A 16,585-nucleotide genomic window follows, 5' to 3' on the forward strand; every position below is an offset into this window, starting at 1 on the left:
AGACATGAACCAACACAGCAGGCCTCCTACCAGCTGCCCGGGGCCGGGAGCCAGGGATGTGCTGGGGCAGCTGTGCAGGTGCAGAGGCTCTTGCCGAGGCTGAGCACCTTGGGAAGGAGGGAGCAGCTGCTGGAACATACCAGGAACTCCCATTTGAAGGTGGTGAGAGCCTGGCCAGGAAGCATCTCTTCCTCATTCCCTATCCTAACGCAGACCCTCTCCTCACTCCGTCCTGGTCATGGTCTCTCCTTATCACTCTTGGTCGGGAACTAAGGCCTGTTGGCTTTGAGCAATTCCGTGGTTCCATGTGGCACCGAAAAACAGAGTCAGCCCCCATCCCAGAAAAACAGCTCACCAGTAATGGGGAGAGGTTCCAGAGCTGGGACTGTATCTCCCCTACCCATCCCCCATGGCCCTCGCCATTATAGGAACTCACCCAGTAGCCTGCATCAAAGAACTACTCTGGACCCGGCTGGGGAGGCACAAGAGGAACATCCGGAAAGCTCCACCAGAAGGATGCAGCACAAGAACTTGACATATGACCCAAGAATTTAGCAGATATGGTGGCGGGCAATTCATACGTACGTTCCTCACTTTAGAGTTACAATTAAGTGATGTGATCTCACTTGCTTATTTGTTCGTTCATCCAGCAAATGAGTTATTAGCATGAGAACGAGGGACATGATGGTGAAGTCCAGCTGCAGCAGGAAGAAAGGTCCACAAGCAAGTGAATGGAATTATGACAGAGGGAAAGAAAAGGCTATTAGCTTACAGAGAAGGAGAAACTAACTCTGCCTTAGGGAACCAGGAAGGCATTGTCAAGAAGGATTTTTTAAACCGGGTCAGGAAGGAAAAGTAGGAATCTGCCAGCAGGAAAAGTGAGGAGGCTGTGGACAGGACTGGTGCATCCCAGGGAGTCAGAAAACTGTACTAAACTATGGGGATATAAAGAAACATGTATTTATTATCATTCTGTGAATTTTTACCTAAAACTTACCGGGTTCCAGGTAATTGGGTTCAGTGTCAGGAGGACAGAAAATAACTACGCAGAAATGATCCTTCTCTCTTTCTAGTGAAAAAACAGAAATTAAACAAAATTCCCACAAGTAAGTATACAATTGTGCCAAGTCTGTGGAGGGGAAGAGGAGCAGTGGGAGCATGAACGGGGTGAGAGGGGCCCACTTGGTCTGGGACTCAGGAAAGGCTTCCCGGCAGAAGACAAGTTGAGCTGATTAGTCAGGCAGCACATTCCAGGAAAAGGGAACAGCATGCATGACAGTTCTGGAGTAGAAAAAACATAGGTTCTAGAATATCTGAAAGTAGTGCCAAAAGGAAGACTGGACGGTAGAGTAGCCTGACTTATGGGATGCAGGCAGAGTGAGATGACACAGGACCAGAAGGCTTTGTCCTTTATCCTAAGAGCAAGGGGTCGGGGGTGACATAATGAGATTCGTCTGCCTCTGACCACCCCCTTGGAAAATGCAGTGGTGGAGTAATAGATGTGGGAAGACCAGTTAAACCAGTAAGTCTCGATCATAGCTGTAGGTTACAGTTAACTGGGAAATTTTTAATAAGGATGGTATGGAGCCCACTACCAGGTTTGTTTTTTTTTTAATTGGTCAGGGATGAGGTTTTAGCATGAGTGAATTTTTAAAGTACTGCAGACATATCTAGAGGTGAGAAGCCTGGAGTACGAGGCAATCTTTTTGAAGAGGAGGAGGAGAAGGAAGTTATCACTCCACTGCAGGCGACAGAAGATGGTGGCTTGGCCTAATGGTGATGCAAGGCAAACAATGGGTACTTTTAGGAGGCAGAATAGAGAATAGTAACCAAGAAGTACTACCTACCAGAGACCCAGAGTCTGGGTTTGTGCAATTCATTAAGAACTAAAACACTAGGGAAGTTCCAATTGTGGGGTCACGACATGAATTCAAGTTTGGATGTGTGGAATGTAAGAGGTACATCCATCTGAGTGGATGGCAGACAATTGGCTACATAGACCTGGAGCTCAGAGAAGTCTGGGCTGGGGCGCACATTTGAGTGTCATGGATATAGAGGCGGTATTTGAGCTGCGGCTAGGATTGCCGAGCAAAAGGAAAAGAGGTGGGGTGGGAGGAGAGCGGAGGACCTGGGACTAAGGCTGAGGGACTCCTCAGACGGAGGTTGAGGAGCGGCAACAGAATCTGTAACTAAGAGGCTGGAGAGAGTCTTGAAGTCCAGAGAAGTCAACATTTCAATGTTCCTGAAGGTCAAAAACGATTAGGTCTGAAAAACGTTGATTGGATTTGGCAACCTCTAGGGCACTGGTGACTTTGGAGAGAAATGTTTTGGTGGAGCAATTAAGGCAAAAGCCAGACTGGAGAGAATGGGAAGGAAGGACACGTAGAGGACACCACAAGAATTTGGTTGTAGAAGGAAGAGGAAGAGGGTGGTGGTCACGGGAGGGGGCTGTGGGATCAAGGAAATGTTTGCTAAGATGGGAGAGAACTGAGTGACCTGACATGTTATTGGGAAGGAGAGGGAGGGGTTGCAGATATGGGGAAAGATGGGATCATTGCAAATGTACAGGGGTGGGATGGGACCCAGAGCCCTGGAAGAGGATTGGGATCAGTGATGAAGAGTCACCCTCTGTTGTAAGAAGATTAAGGAATGAATCGTTGGGCGTTGAAGTGAATAGCTTTGTTCCTTTAGGGTGGAAAGGGAAGAGACATCCCATCTGATAGCTTTTATAGTCTCCGTGAGGCCGTCTACTGGGAGCAAGGGGTGTCCGTACTGGGAAGGACTCTTCAAGGGGGGCTAAGAGGCCCAGGCATCAGAAAAGGGCCGGGAGGATCAGCAGTGTTTGTTGTGGAGATATGAAGGCTGAGGCGGCCAGAGAAGCAGTAGAATGTGGGGCTGCAGGACGGGTGTGTGGGAAACGCTGGTCACGAATTTATAGGAGTATTAAGTTCTAGAGTGGTTTTCTGAGACTTAGCGAGACTGTATTACATTAATCATTTATTACTGTTTAACAAGTTGTTTCAAAACTTGTTAAAACAATCAACTTTTATCACGTCAGTTTGGGGTTAGGAATTTGAATGCAGCTTGACTGGGTGACTCTACTGCAAAGCCTCTCACACGGCGGCAGTCCGAGTGCAGCGTGGGGCTGGGGTCTCCTCTGAAGGCTGCACTAGGGAAAGACAGATTTCAAGCTCACTTGTGAAGCTGTTGGTTGGATGCCGGTTTCCCACAGGCTGGGCTGAGGGCCTCAGCTTCTCTCTGGCACTTGGCCTGCAGCCTCCTTCAGTTCTTTACCTTGTGGGCTCCTCTGGAGAGCAGGTCACAACATGGCAGCTGGCCTCCCTCAGGGCGAGTGAGAGTGAGAGAGGGTGTGTAGGCTAGAAGCCATCTTCTCTTGTGACTTAATCTCAGAACTGATACCCCATTGTTTCTGCCTTACTCTTACGGTAGAAGCAAATTACCCCAGCCAGCAACTCTCAAGAGGAGGGGATTACACACGAGCCAGGAGATGACTGGGGCCATCTCAGAGGCTGCCTGCCACACTGCACAGAGCATGCTGCATGGGAGATGAGGCTGGGGAAGGGATCTGGTCAAGTTGTGTAGGGCCCTGGGTGCCAGACTAAGAGATTAGAGTTTCATCCCACAGACTACTGGGAGTCATTGGCAATTCTGAGGCAGAAGAGGGTTAGATCAGGTTTTCGAAGGCTTTCTCTGAAGACATGGGGATGATGGAAGAGGTTCAGGAAGAGCCAGGAGCTGGTGGCAATCATCTCCTGAGAGGATGGGGACTTAAACTGGAGGCTGAGAGTGGTTATGGGGAGGAGAAAATGGATTCCAAGGGCAGCCGAGCAATATTACATGGATCTCAGCCAGCCCAACTTGTGGTGGTCTAAGGGGTCATCTCTGATGAGGGGTCAAAGGGTTCTTTAAATGTTGGGAGGAAGGACAGTGTGGAATCTTCCCCGCATGAGGTGGTAGCTGTTTTCATCTTGGTGACAGGAACAGGCACAGGGTTGGGGTAGCCTCCCAGAGGGTAGGTGGGGCTGTGAACAAGCCACCATCGTTCAGGGAAGGTGGGGACTTTCATAGAGCAAAGGAGCTTTAGGAAAAATGCAGATTTTTGAGAAGCCAGTGGAGGGTGGACTGATTCAGAGTCACCAAGTCAATAGGAAAACGTACAGGGTAAGAGAAGGAGGAAACAGGAAGGAGTGATGCTGGGTGGAACCCAGGCTGGGCGGACCGAGGTGGGGGCTCAGCCACCGAGCTGAGTGATGGCACCGGGCCAGGAAAGCCGGCTAAGCGGTGCGGCTGGCAGCTCCGGGGGCCCTACCTCCTGCGGCAGGGTCCTAACCACACGCCCTTGCATGGCCTCTGACAGCCCACAGGACCCTTCCCTGTGGGTTCCACTGAACTTTCACAATAGTGCGGAGAGGCAGTCAGGGCAGGGCAGATAGTCTCCACAGGAGTGGTGGAGAGAGAGAGCCTTGGGGCCTTTGGATGATCTGTTCAAGGTCACGTGGCTAGTACGCAGCCAAGCTGGAGGGTGAACCCAGCTGCCGAGTCCAGGCCCAGAGCTCTTTGCCCAAGTCATCAGGGGGCCAGTCCAGAAGGTGCCATTCCTCCAGGGATGCAGATGGCCAAAGGCGGGGCAATAGAGCAGCACGGAAGAATCCCAGAGTTTGGGCTCTGGGGCTCACTTAGGAGAAACGGAGGAAGGGGTGGGAGTAATGACAGAGATACGGGTGAATTCCAACGGTGGAACCCGAGGGGCCTCTCCCAGAAATATGGGAACCAGGAACCCACAGCTGTTAGGACTCCTAAGGGCGGTCTCTCCCCCTCTCGCCCAGTCTCTAGCTTCCCACGTTCTCTCTTTGTGTCTTTCTCTCTGGTCTCTCCCTCTGCCTATGTGGACCCCTGTCTCTGGGCCTTCCTCTTTATTCCTACCTGTGCACCTGCTTCATCATCTTGTCACCAACTGTTTTCTCTGCTTCTGTGCATGCATGTGGTGCCGAGGAAGGAACGTACGAATGGACCTACCCCATGGCTCTTGAGGTCGTGGCACAGCTCCACCTGAGAACAGACCAGACCAGATCCTGGAACACAGGATCCGATACAGCCAGCCCGGTGACTCTTAGAAAAGTGGGTCCCTATGAGCTAGGACCTGAGCACTGGGGTCTTCAGCAGGGACTCTAGTTTGATGTTCTACCAAAGAAACAACCCCTGGGGCCACGGACGGTGATGGCCCTCTGCCAGACATGCCCCAGCCCCAGGGCCTTTGCACTTGCAGTTTCTGCTCCCTGGAACACACCACCCAGATATCCATATGGCTTGGTCCCTCATGCTGCCCGGGTCTTTGCTAGCATGGAACTTGCCCGTGAGACCTCTCCTGACCACCTGATCTACAACAGCGCTCCCAGACCCTTCCCACATTCCTTACTCTCAGCTTCATTTCCCTCCATCACACATCACCATCAGGTCCACTATAGGTTTATCATTTATTTTTTTGTTGTCTCTCTCCTCCTCCTGCAATGTAAGCTCCACAGAGGCAGGGAGATTTTACCATCTTGTTCACTTTCCTGTCCCCAGGGCTGAAGCATAGAGTGGGTGCTCAATGAAGATTTGCCGGATGTACTCGTTAATCAGGAAATCTATTTTGTCTTCCCAAACGCCCTCTGCCCATAAAAGTGAATGTGAAACAATGGTCTTGTGAAGTGGGGGTGACTGGGCTCCCTTGAACGGATGAAAAAACAAGAGTACGAACTCCGAGGTAGACCTGTACAAAGGAAATCTTTCCTTCTGTCGTGCTTATGGGTTGGCAGAATGAGCTAATGGTTTGGGAATGAACACAAATAGAGACTTCTAGGTAAAATAACTACAGATGTGACAATCTCTATGAAATGGAGTAAGTGTTGTAAATGTTGGTGAAGGCTGCCATGGTGTGGGGTTCACCATGGTCCCTCTAGTGATGCCCCATGGGCAGACTCCTAGCCTTTAAATGACTAAGCCTGGCTTCCCTCAGCCTCATTCCTGCCCTAAGTAACACAAAGTGTGCTACCAAGTGAGGAGCCCTTGGCTAGAGATGTTGTTGCCCAGAGGGCCAAGAGGAACCATCCAGCTTGGTCAAGACCCAGGTGGGGCAAGTTTTCTGGTGAGGCACACCAGGTGCTTAGGGCACAAAATTTAAGGAGGCACACACGCTGGGGGTTAGTGACAGTGCAGGGTTGGTCTTTGCAGGATCCTAAAGATGACAGCCTCCTTAAATCTTGTGCTCTTAATAGGATACTAGCTCTCAGGACAGGAACCAAGATGACTTTCAGGACCCTAGGCACTTTTGCCTTTATGGACCCCTTCCTTCTTGAAAAATATATATTAAAAATCATATTTTCAAACTGTATTAACAAAAAGACTAATATAATCCAAGCTGTATTATATTCACATTTTTCTTCTGATTTTAAAGATTTTTATTTATTTATTTGAGAGAAAGAGAGTTTGGGAGAACAATTGGGAGGAGGGGCAGAATGAAAAGCAGACTCCCTGCAAAGCAGGTAGCCTGATGAGGGACTTGATCCCAGGACCCTGGGATCATGACCTGAGCCAAAGGCAGAGGCTTAATGGACTGAGCCACCCAGGCACCCTCTTCTGACTGTAAAATAAAACACTTTAATGACCCCTAAAACTGGCCTGGGCCCTAGGCACTGTGCTTAGTGGCAAAGCTGTCCATGGCAAGGGGTCATGCACGCCTGACACCGAGTCCCCCTGAATTCTGAATCTTAGATGCCTCATTTGCCTCCCCCTAGTCCCAGCCCCGGACACAGAAGTATTTACAATCCCAAAGTTAAAACCTGTTTTGAGTGATTTTATTTCCTTCCCTTCTCCGAGCTTCAGTACCCTCCTATCTCAAGCAGTTATAATCAAGTAAGAGTTGTTTATTGCAATAGAAATAGGAGACTCTAGACCCAGCAATTCCCCTCCTCGGTAATACCCACAAGGACTAAAAGCGACTCAAACAGATACTCTTTCACCCACGTTCACGGCATCACTGGGGAAACAATGTAAATGTCTGCCAACAGACGGAGACACAGAATGGGACACACAAGCACCACGGAATATTATTCAGCCAGGAAATGGAGGGAAATGCTGACCCAGGCTGTAAGGATGAATCTGAAAACGTCAGGCTAAGTGAAATAAACCAGACGCAAAGGGACAAATACTGCACGATTCCACTTATATGAAGTACCTAGAACAGGCAAGTGTGTAGAGACCAAAAGTGGTTCAGAGTTTCTGTTTGGGATGATGGCAAAGTTCTGGACATGGACAGTAGTGAGGATCGCACCACTGTGAGTGCGCTTAGTGCCACTGACCGAGACACTCAAAAATGGTTAGGATGGCACATTTTATGTCTATTTGACCACACTAACAGAATATACATATAAGTGCTTTACACAGGGTAAAACGTCATACAAAAGTAAGACATCGTTATATTACTGTTGGCAGTTACTCTAGTGCTGGGGTGGAGGAGCGCCCCGAAGTTCACAGACAGGCGGGCAGAAAGCTGCTTTGTAAACACTGCCTTCTCCAGCCCAGACCTGTCGCTCACCACCCACTGTAGCCACAGATTTAATGCCCAAGTCAAAGAATGCATGGACGGTAGCCAAGATTCTAGAAGCCTTGGGTATCGCAGAGTGTGCACTTTCACCCCAGATCCCTCCATTCCCTGCCTTCCAATAGCATTTCCTTTGGGGGACCAGGGACGTGGGCTTGACTGAGAGATCTACGACAGTCTTGGTGTCGGTGGCAGGAGGAATGACCCGTGAGAGGTCAGGTTACCCACCAGGCCCAGACAGTGGGTACTTTGTGCTGAGCTTGGCCCAATCCTGTCTCCTGGTCTGGAAAGAAGGTCTTGGTGTCTGAACTGAAAGGAGAGCTCTGGGGCCATTGTGGCCTTGGAGGGGGGCCCGTGGGCCTCAGCATGGAAGCTACTTCTCCTTCCATGAGCAAACCCTATTTGCCAGGATGAATCTTCCAAAACACACACAAGGGGGTGAGGTGGGATGAGGGAGTCCAAGGACAGAAGGACACTTCACAAACAAATTCCCCACACGGTTCCTTCAGATAACAAGTCTATCCAGGGGCACCTGCGTGGCTCAGATGGTTGAGCGTCTGCCTTTGGCTCAGGTCATGATCCCTGGGTCCTGGGATCAAGTCTCGCATCGGGCTCCCTGCTCAGTGGGAAGCCTGCTTCTCCTTTTCCTTCTCCCTCTACTGTTCCCCCTGCTTGTGTTCTCTCTCTCTCCCTGTCAAATAAATAAAATCTTAAACAAAAACAAAAACAAAAAAACACACCAAAAAAGTCTATCCTGTGCAATTTTGGTTCCAGGGACACCCTGCCTCTTAGGGAAGTCTGTGAATTCCCTGGAATTGGCAAGCAATAGGCTGGTATTTGTGGGGAAAGTTTATAAGTCCCATCAGATTCTCAAAGGAGTGCATGACCCCCCAAAAAATGCTTTTAAAACCACTGTTCCTGTGAATTTAAGGACGAGTATTTGACCTACGCCCAGTTTCCAGCAAGTGTACAGATGGCTTCAAATTGTGTTTTGGGCTGCACACATCTGGCAGGAGAGACACGAGGCTTCAGGAAGGGTCGCTGCTCAATCCTCCTACCTCCTTAAGTGAACCAATTGGTTTTTAAACAACCAAGCTTTCCATCTGAGCATGAATGATCTCTCCTCCTTCCTCCCAGCTTCTGTGTGTGTCAATGACACGCCCAAGTCACCAGGGAGCCCAGAGCACTGAGCCCGTAAAAGAATGACCCCCACAATCCCTACTATCTATTCCCGTCTATTTTAAGCTCCAGAGTCCTAGGCGATCTGCAGGGACTTTGGGCCAGGCTGGCCAGCATCAGGCAAATGCCAGCTGGCCAAGGCCCTGTGCTTCCCCACACGGGAGGCAGTAAGGAGAAGGGTCATAACGCATGGGGGCATTTACAGGCTCTGAAGAGTGACTCAGACATTCCAATGGGGCTTTTATTTTTCCTTTTTGTTGATGTGTGAAATGTAATTGTAGTCATTTTTTCCAATGAGTTGATAAACGGTGATTATCCGTGGCAGCTTGCGAGCTAGGGCCATCGGGAACAACTCCAGATGCCAACGTTTCTCTCTCTCCCACCCCAACACCTAAGATAACCACCCCAAGGCCAAGGGCAGAGGTTTCTCAGTCCCAGGAATCACAGCAAACGTGCAGCCTGCAAACGGTCACTGGAGCTTGTCCGGGAAGGGTGGTCCCATGGATGGGTGGAAAGCTTATCAGCTCAGGCCTGACCACCCCTGGCCCACCCTCCTCTCCTCTGTTACCTGGCATGAAGAAAGAGCAGAGAACGGCTCTTCGTGCATCAGAGAGGGGGTCACCACGAACAGGTAAGACACGCAACGTTAGCTGAGCACTGTCTAGGGTCCAGGAGCTGAGCTCACTGGGCCCTTCCTCCCACGTGTATCATTCCATGTAGTCCTCACAAGAGTAAGGACTGTTGAGCCGAATGCAGACTCAATCCCAGCAGCGACACGTACCCCATCTTGACAGCAATTACTCCAGTTAGTTATGGTCTCCCTCCAGTTCACCGAGGAGGAAACCGAAGCTCAGAGAATTCAGCCACATGGTCAGCTAGGGAGTGGTGGGAGGATAAGGGTAATGAACCTGGTGTAACTCTGAAATCCAGTCTTCACCACACACAAGGCTGCCTCCCACCGGACAGCTGGCCGTGCTGGCCCACAATGGCCCTGTACACCCCGCCGTGGCGATGGGGTAGAACTTTCCACGGATTTCACAGGTCACGGCTCATGGTTGCCTCCTCACCAACCGTAGAGACACAGCTACTAACTAACACACCTGCCAGGGAAGGACAATGGACAAGTGGAGCTGGGGGTCCTGCTGGGTGTCATTGCTGTCTGCTGTAAAATCCACCCTCCTCCAGGCGAGGGACAGGAGAACAGAGCCTTAGACTGGCATCGCACTACGGCATAGCCCTCACCTCTGTGGGGAGACTCTCTTTGGTGGCAGCCCCCTGCCCAGGACCCCAGAACCTAAACCTAGCTAGTGGTATTGGGTAAAGGACGGAGAAACAGGGCAGGACTGGCTGCTTAAAGACATTCTAGCCGGGCTGCACGTCTCACTTTCGAAGCCCCACCGTACTCCAGGGGTGTGGTTGTGGGGCCAGGTTAGGGTGTGGTAGTAACAAGGGTGAGAGACAGAAGGGGTCTTTGGGAAGGAAATTCTGGGGAAGGTCCTACTGGGCAGGGAAAAGAAACCAAGGACTCGGATATAAACAACAGATAGGAGGTGATATTTTTTAAATGGACCTTTTTTCTAGTTCAGTTTGAACTAGAGACTGGGTGAGGTTTGCACCCCCCAAGGTGAATTTTATTCAGACCCAAAAGCTTAGTAGTCACAATTTTAAAAGGAAGTAGGGAGAAAGGGATAGATGCTTTACCCCAAAGAGCCTCGGTGCCTCGAAATTAAAATGGCCACAATACTCTGGGACTCAGAGCTACTTTCTCGTAAAAATGGGGGCTATCACTCCTCAGAGTTGGTTTCGTTTTGGGTGCAGGGAGGGAGTTCAGGAGTGACTTTAATATTAAATCCCCTGAAGTTAATCGTCTTTTTCTTTCTGGCTGCTTGTAGGATTTCCTTTTTGTCTCAGTTGTCCTAGATGTTACTTTGTTGTGTCTAGGTGTGTCTCTCCATCTGGAAGAGGGGGGAGTTCAGTGGCCTTCTCAATCCATGGGAATTTGTAGCTAATTGTTTATGACAATTCTCATCCATTTCCTTGTTGGCTATTGCACGCCTCTCGTTTTCTTGCCGTCTGCCTCCGAAGCCCCCGCTGGACACGTACGAGATAGTCTATCCCTGCTCTGTCTCTACTCAATGTTTTTCTATTTTTCATCTCTTTATCCCCAAAGTAGTTGAGGACGAGGTTTGACACGTGAGAAATCATTGCACTCCTTCCTGGTAAAGGTGGGTAAACACAGTTACTTGGTGGAGTGGGGGGAGCCTGCTATTTAAAAGACAAACTGAAAAAAGGGTCACTGCAAAATAGATTTATATGAAGGACTGGGATGCAGAATGGCTCTCTATATCGTTGCTACATAAGCCCATTTTCCTGGACTGGTAGCCTTGGCCTCACTCAGCAGCTTGTTAGAAATGCAGACTCTTCAGGGCCCCCCCCGCCCCAGACCTCCTGAATTAGAATCTGCATTTTCACAAGAGCCCCAGAAAATTCATACGCGACTGGCGACACTGAGTTCATTGGTCTGGGGTGAGGCCTGGGCATTGAGAGGGTTTTTCTTTTAAAGCTCCCCTGGTGATTGTAACGTGTGGGGAGCACTGGGGCGTTCAGGTGGGATGAGTGTGTGGGCAGGGGGAGAAACAAAAGAAACAGGAAGCACGCAGCCTTTCCCAGGAAAAAATCGCCTAGCCAGCGGGAGCCAGTCCAGGCTTTTCTACCCCAAAGGCGGCCATAGGGATTACAGGAAGGAAGCGGCCCTGGTATTCTGGGTTTTTACCCCAATTCTGCCTCCCCTCCACAGGCTGTGTTCCTGGACCCAAACCCTGCTGGTTAAATGAAGGACTAAGTGAACCATCCTTCCCAGATTCCTGGTGTCCTTACTGGAAAACGAGGCTACTTATTCCCTCTAGCCGTAAGGCCTGGTGGTTCCCCTCCACGCTCTGTACAGCGCCCGCCCTGCTTCAGGTCCTGCTGGAGGGGGCGGGGCCTCCCTCAGCACCGGCCCCAAGAGCCGCTTCAATAGGGCAGGTGCGCCCCGAAAGGGTACGGAGTGCGTGATTCCCTTGACATGAAGGTGGCAGGGGTCAGAATAGCGGGTACCCTTTGGAATAAGGGACAGTGACGGGAATTCAGAAGCCTTCTGGGGTGTGACAGCACTCTAGACCTAGACCCCGTCGGTTTGGTGGGTGTAACTTCACCGAGCTGTTCACCTGGGAATTGAGCACTTCATGTAAATTATACCCCAATTAAAAACAAAGCCAGTAGTGCTCACAGCAGGCCCCGGGGGAACGAAAAGTTTAAATCACTTGACCATCAGGAGCTGGGGACATCAGCTAGCTTGGGAGCTAAAGCAGAAACTGGGTAGAGGGGGAGAGGAGAGCCAGAGACCCAGATAGACAGACACAGATCGAGGATGACAGACGGAGAAGGTGCTTATGGGAAGAAGTTGACCCAAATTCCAGGCAGTTGAATTTGTCCTAGGAGAAAAGGGTGGGGTTTGGCTTCCAACTAGGGTGACCGGTTTGCCCAGGACTCCTGGTTTGGGGCACCGAAAGTTCTGTACTCTGGGAAACGTCTCGGGCCAAGGCAGTGGGGACAGCTCAGCACCGGGCTCCCAAGGCCTGGCACTGGGCTGGGCTGGCGGGGGGGAGCAGGCCCAGAAACCATCCGCACCCAGAGCCCCCCCCCCAAGCGTTGAGGAGGAGCGCAGGAGGGGTTAGGTAGATGGGCTCTCTCCTCTTCTGCCAGAGGTGGCTGTGAATCCCCCGAGAGTCTGAGAGGAGGTAGTGGCGACCTCCTTCGGGGCCCTCCCATTTCTCCAGCTGCCTCTGTCCAGTCTCCACCTTCGCAGCGCCCATCAGGTTAGTCTGCAACTGTTGATTTGCTTATTGGTATTTTCCTGGCTCTGAGCCCCTGGGGGGTATGGGTGAGGCTTCCTCACTTTTGCACACTGTTCTAGCTCTGCTCACGCCCCTGCACCAGCGCCTCGGGGGGTTCTTGACCATTTCGTGCCACAGAGCCTCTGACAGCTTGAAGTGTTCGTGCTCGGCTCAGAAGAATGCCTTCCATGCACAAAATCAGATGTGAACGGTCATAAAGAGCATCTATTATGCGGAGAGACTGCTAGCAAAAGAGTCTTGTTCGTGCATTTGCGATCAAGTCATTCACAGCCTCCTTCACGAATGCTTTACCTACCGAAATTCAGCAGCAGGCGGGGTGCTGAGGAGTCAGGACACTGCGTGGCCATTTGTGATACCTGCGGCAACCGTACTGGGGACGTGGGACTGCCTGGGATTTCTGCGGGGGACTGTCGCAGGTGCTGCCAAGCCTGCTGTGCTGGGCTGCCCCCATTCCTATGAGCCGGGAATGACAAGTTTCACTTAGTCGATAAAGAAAATATAGGGGTAATTTCTGTCCCATCCAAGGTCACCTGTACCTCTGAATTCTACCCATGTACTTAAGGTGAAAAAGCACCATGTAAGAGAAGGAAAGTCAGGCGTAAACAGTAGAGTGCGGGGCCCTGTGAGTGTTGTTAGCCCTTGAGGGCCGTGGCGTGGGCAGGGGAGGTTGAGAAGCAGGTTCAAACCGGATTATTAGCCCGCAAACCGTGAGGCCAGAAGCAAACAGGGGAGCCTCGTCTCTGTATCTCCAAGCTGGCGGCCGGTTCTCAATAGGCTTTGTGGTAGTAAAAATAACATTTGGTGTGACCCTGGCCTCCTGCCTCCATTCCCGTGTGTGGGAGGACAGCCGGCTGGCAGATTGCAGGCCCTGAGGGCGGCCGGGGAGCCCGGCTCTGCAGCCTGGAGAGAGGCCTTTGGGCCACAGGGGGAGCAGGCCTCGGTCCCTCAGGCTTCCCTGAACAGCCCTGTGGGAGACCAGCTTCGGGGAAGCCCTCCTCTTTGAAGGCGAGGCTCCACCTGGGACAGGTGGTCCACTCAGACCTCCAGGTCTTAGCAGGAGTGAGTTGTTTGTTTAATATCACCCTGTGCAGGAATGCAGGGGACCAGAGACCCTGGGGGCAAGGAGACCCATGGCTCTGGCACCAGCCCAAGTGACCTCCAGCTGGAAAACTGCCTTCTAATTAGCAATCAGGAAATCAAGGCCTAGCACGGCGCCAAGCAGCATGACCCCAGCCGTAGCCCAGTGACATTTCCACCCTCTAGACAGCATGCCCCTGCCCTGCGCTGCAGGGCTGCAGACCCCTCGGGTTATTTTTATCTAATGGTGCTATTGTTGGTCTTGCATAGCTGCTGCGGTGGGTTCCAGCAGCCGTGAGCTCGCACTGACGGTTTCCTGTTCAGCTTCCTCTCTCTTGCGCGAGGTTTCCCCCCTCTGCCCCTGCTCGCAGGCAGGCCACCCCCAGGCCTCCTGGAGCCTGCCCCTGGCCTTGGAGGCGGCCAGGGGCCTGTGGCCTTCCATGGCTCATCCCCCTCCCCCCACACGAGAGTGCCCCAGCCCCTTTGCCTGTGCAGAGAAAGGGGGTACAGCTAATTCTTCTAGGTGACTTTCTCACACCCCAAGGCTCTAGGAGATGAAAGCACTGCTTTCTAGCAAGCCAGCTTCACCAAGTCAGTGGCTCTCCAACTGTTTAGACTGTGACTGACAGCAAGAAAAAGATCTTCATTTTTCATAATTGGGACACACATCCATACCTCTGTAGGAATGACAGGTTTCAGGGAGGACCAATCTTCCCATGTCTGTTGCACTCTGGTTTTTCTTTTTTTTTTCCCTGTTATATTTTAGTGTTTCCTGTTTGAAGATTCTGCTTGCAACCCACAAATAAATCGATTTCACAACCCAATAAGGATTCGTGATTCAGTTTGAAAAATACTATACCAGATACCTTTCAAGCTTGTTCTCTTTTCTGAATGAAGGGCACTGGTGTTTCTAGAGGTCCTCCGAACTAGGCACTGCCCTGCTTTGGAGTTCTGTTCCTTTTGCAGAAAAGGAAGCTGAGACTCCCCGAGCCTGAGTAGCTTGCCCATGAATCAGCCACGGAGGGACATTTACAGCATGGTAGATGGCAAATGCCGCAAATCAGGGCTTTCCCCTCCCTTTGGAAAGCCAGCTCTTAGCACACTTAGCAGCCCACCCTTGCTTCCCACCCTGCTCTTTCTGGTTCCATAGTCGATATATCTCGAAGCCTTCTGACCTCAGCTTCCTCATCTGTAAATAACATGAAAAATGCCCACTTCATGCGAAAAATTATATTCACTGAGGACATTTTGGTAAAAGGGACAATGACTGGAAGGAAACAAAAATGCAAATAATTACTTGCCTCTGTGATGAGATTTGAAATGAGGTCCCAAACTCCACCGTCATGTGTAATTTCCATCACTGCTAAATAGAGTTTGTACAGAAAAAAAAAAAAACCTCTTTATAAAAACCCACACTTTGCAGAATTGTTGAGAATTAGAAGAAAGGAAGGCAACCTGTAGCCCAGGGTCGAGCGGTGTAAAATGGTAGCCAGGGCCAGACAGGAAGGAATTCGTGTTTTTCTAATTGGAAATAGCAAAGGTAGTATTGCAAATGGATTGCATTTCAAAGCAGGACCTCCTATGCAGGCAGAAGAGAGGAGGGAGTGTTTTGATAAATATTCTGACTCATAGACTATCCTGACAAACATACCTACATTAATCACTAACTTTCAAAATTCTAGAATAAGGGCTTTACAGCTTCAGACGTATCCAGTCCAGTGCAGTGGTGCCTGCCCCTCCCCCATCTGACGGATTCCTCCACCTGGTGACCCCCAGAGAAGATTGTGAGCCTAGGACTGTGTGGGCTCCAGGGCCAGACAGCGGCCGTAGCCTGGCTGGAACCTTCTCGCGTTCATTGCCAGCCTGCCCTCTGAGGCCACGCAGGAGTCCGCATCAGCACCCTCACCGTATTTATAATAATCATGGCTCTCTTTGTGTCCCATGGTGGTACTCACAAATCCCCACACATTCTATGATTTAACACAAACTTACTGTCTTACTGCGTCAGAAGTCAGAAGTCCGGAACGGGCGTCCCTGGGCTAAAATCAAGGTGTTGGCAGGGCTGTGTGCCTTCTGGAAGCTTCAGGGATGAAACTTTTCCTGGTCTTTCCCATTTTCTAGGGGCACCTGCATTTCTCGGTTAGTAGACCTTCCTCCACCCTCAAAGCCAGCAGCATTTCACCTTTGAACTTCTCTCTGACGCTGGCGCTCACTGTTTGCTTCCCCGTTTCGTGGTAAGGATGCTTGTGATTAGATTGGGCTCACCTGGGTAATCCAGGGTCTCCCAAGCCCGTCAGCTAATTAGCAGCCTTAATTCCACCTGCAATCTTAATTGCCACTTTTACCACGGAACACAGCATATTCACAGGTTCCTGAGATGAGGACGGGGACATCTTTATTCTGCCTACCACAATGGTTAACGTTTTGAGCACTTCCTATGTACCTGGTACAGTTCTAAGCATGTTACTTATAAAGATGTGTTTAAACCTCACCACAGCTCTGTGAGGTAGGAATCCATTTCATAGAGGAGGAAAGTGAGGCCCAGAGAGGAAAAGCAAATTGCCCAAGGTCACACAGCCAGTCAGAAGCAGAGCTGAGCTACAGATTCAGGGGTCTAGTCTCCAAGTCCATTCTCTTAAGCCATAATCACACTTTAGTAACTGAAGGACAGATGTACAAATAGAATCCTACTTAGTTTAATCCTCAGGCGATGATCCAGAAGTCCCTACAGGATGTGAGAGTGCCTCAGGTCAATTAATACCGACTGTAATTTGCTGCTGATCAGACAACTTTGGATGGGCTGACCAGTGGATTTCCAGGGGCTAGGATG

The 16,585-nt window shown here is 50.7% G+C and overlaps 1 long non-coding RNA gene across 1 annotated transcript; it reads left to right on the top strand.

The window, feature by feature from the left end:
* Positions 1-11,970: 11,970 nt before the first annotated feature.
* On the top strand, positions 11,971-14,579 carry LOC117802033. The gene is made up of 2 exons (XR_004625046.1): positions 11,971-12,639; positions 12,738-14,579. It is a non-coding gene; the product is annotated as an uncharacterized LOC117802033 (long non-coding RNA).
* The last annotated feature ends 2,006 nt before the right edge of the window (positions 14,580-16,585 follow it).

Source organism: Ailuropoda melanoleuca, chromosome 4 (genome assembly GCF_002007445.2).
Source record: "Ailuropoda melanoleuca isolate Jingjing chromosome 4, ASM200744v2, whole genome shotgun sequence".
Taxonomy (NCBI): Eukaryota; Metazoa; Chordata; class Mammalia; order Carnivora; family Ursidae; genus Ailuropoda; species Ailuropoda melanoleuca.